The sequence below is a fragment of the Nannospalax galili genome, unplaced genomic scaffold, assembly GCF_000622305.1.
Source record: "Nannospalax galili isolate Female #2095 unplaced genomic scaffold, S.galili_v1.0 scaffold380, whole genome shotgun sequence".
Taxonomy (NCBI): Eukaryota; Metazoa; Chordata; class Mammalia; order Rodentia; family Spalacidae; genus Nannospalax; species Nannospalax galili.
Genome location: NW_008348568.1, coordinates 137,262 through 140,073, shown reverse-complemented (window position 1 = coordinate 140,073; position 2,812 = coordinate 137,262). Strand labels below are relative to the sequence as shown.

Here is a 2,812-nt window from a genome sequence, read left to right as displayed (position 1 = left end):
AGAGAGAGAGAGAGAGAGAGAGAGAGAGAGAGAGAGAGAGAGAATGGAGCTGAGTTGTGTGAAAAGAGTTTGATAGGTGAGAGACCTTAAGGTCTGTTACGGATTTTTCTCTTTAGCATAAAATCTGTGGGAATATTTTAAAGGGATTTAAGCAAAGTTGGAGTGCTATCACTTCTCTTAAGACCACAGTGGCTACTACATGAAGAGTTTGAAGAACAGATGGGAGCAAACTGGTTTGGGAACAATTTCATCATTGAAACTAAAGACACTGCAGCTTGGATTGGGGGTAGGGTTGGTAGAGTTGGAGAGACATGAGTGTTCTGAGATATTTCTTAGACATAGAACTGAAAAGACCTGGTGGTTTTCAATTAATATGCAGCTTCTGAGAAAATGTGTGGTGTCTATAAGACCATCTCCTAATATCATGTTCCTTCATTTGTTCAGTCCCAGGAATTAAACCCAAGGTCTTCTGCATCTTATGCAAGTTCTCCACCACTGAACTGTACCTTCAATCCTACAACATTCCACACTGACAGGCAAAACAGCATGGTGTTCTACAAAACTCACTTCCTAGGTTTGAATCCCAGCTTTGGGACATTCCAGTTGCACGAGCTTGGGCAACTTTCTTTTTTAAAAAACATTTTAACTGAATTTTTGTGATTTTCATACAATATAATTTGTTGGCATTTAGATCACCTCCCCTATTCACATACCCCCTTATTGCCCCCTACCAAATTAGTCTATTATATATGTAATAAGGCCTATAGGGTCTAATTTATGTCCCCAAATGTCCTTCAGTGTGAGTCTATCCACTGGAACCTGGTTAACCCACCAAGAGTCCCATGCTTGAAGGAGACTGTCTTTCCCCCTCCCAGCAGTCATTGGTTACCAAAATTTCCTTGGGTTGGTTTGGGGTTTCTTACCCATTTCCCCATGTGGACAACTTTCTCAACTTCGCTATGCCTCAGTTTCTCATCTGAAGGAGAGGTTAATAGCACCCATCTCACCCATAAAGATTAAAAGATAATATGTATTGTTTCACACAGGCCCTTAGGAAATGTCCTAGTATATTAGCTACCGTTATGAATAAACAACAGAGTCATAATTTGCTTAACAATTCCTCCACAGTTGCTAATTAAATGTTTTCATATATAACAGCTCTCTGCCTAAATGTTTTCTTTCTCCCACTACAACTTTCACAGACTAGATTCCATCCCTTGGAGTCTGCTCTCCTTGGAGGAGACTTGAGGCAAGAAAATTTTGCTTAAATGGATAGAAAGATGTTACAGTCCCTGTTGTCTACTTTAAAAACACTAACATATATCTTTCTGAGCACCATTAAGAGGCTTCTCAAAAGCTGTGAATAAAACATGTTCACATCTAGTTGAGAAAGTATAGATGGTGTGTTTTCTATATAACATGGTAAACACTGTCACAATACAAGGAAATATGCATTGGGGGCTTTATGTGGTGTCACTGTGTGAGGGGCATAAAAATATGCAAGTCTTGTTTTTTGTGCTTAGAAAATCTTCAGTCTGGTTGAAAGGAAAAAAATATAATAGTTATACTAATTTCATATTTATGTGGCATATGATGAGATATATTTAAGGTACATGTATATATGTGTGTTTGTATTTGTACATGTAATTGTTTATCTGTGTGACATATAGGTATGTGAGCACATATGCGTATTTGTCAACTGACATAAATTTTTGTTACAGAGAAAGATTGCCTTGAATTTAAAGTAGGACTAATTTAGGGATTCTTGCACACTAATGGGGTTTTGCAAAAAGTCGTATACTGAGTGGCAGCTCCTTCCCCACCTGCCACCCTGACTTGCTGGTTTAGTTGGCACTCTCCTGGCTCACTGGTCCATAGTAGCCCACAACCCCTGCCTGCCACCTGAAGGACTTGTTGGCTTAGTCGGGGCTCTCTTGGATCACTGGTGCATAGTAGCCCACAGCCCCAGCCACCCTCATTCTCCCATGATCCTACCAGCTGTTGGGAACATAACTTTTACACAGTGAAGAATCCATTTAAACATGCAAAAAACCAGGGCTGGAGAGATGCCTCAGTGGTTAAGAACCCTGGCTGTTCTTGCAGAAGACCCAGGTTCGATTCCTAACACCCACATGGCAGCCAACAACTATCCGTAACTCCAGTTCCAGGGGATCTGATGGCCTCTTTTGTCCTCCATAGGCATTGCATGACATGGGTACACTTACATACATGCAGGCAATACACAAATATACATAAAATAAAAATAATAAATAAGCTCCTAGCCTGCTCTCCTACCCTCAGGCCTCTTAGGGTAAGTCTATAGCGCAGCCGTCCGCGCCTTGACTCCCCAAGCCACATTCACCCTTCCATTTTACCAAGGTCAGCTTGGTACCTTCCTTGGGCTCCAGGAGCACTGCTTTGGACCTGGCCCCGCCCTCACCTCTCTCTGCTTCCCTGGACTTGCACCACCAGCTAACTCTCCTAGCCTGCTCTCCTATCCTCAGGCCTCTGTTGGGCCAAGTCTATCACGCAGCCCACTGCACCTTGACTCCCCCAGCCTCATTCACCCTTCCATCTCCCCTGCTGTTCTCTACTCCTAGTTTGGGCCCTGCACCATTCCTAGTCTTGAGTCCCCAGACACCTGGGGAACCAATACTGCTTCCTGATTTTTTTCACCCAAACCAACTTAATGCCTTCCTTGGGCCCCAGGAGCACTGCTTCTGGACCTGGCCCCGCCCTCACCTCCCTTTACTTCCCTGATCCTGCAACACCCACTAGCCTCTTTCTGGGGCTCCGAGGCTTACCTTTCTGC

At 43.4% G+C, this 2,812-nt stretch overlaps 1 protein-coding gene across 1 annotated transcript in view; it reads right to left on the bottom strand.

The window, feature by feature from the left end:
- Nucleotides 1-2,812, bottom strand: part of Fer1l6 (fer-1 like family member 6) — a 152,796-nt gene that overhangs the window by 107,258 nt on the left and 42,726 nt on the right. The gene's annotated exons all lie outside the window — the stretch shown is intronic.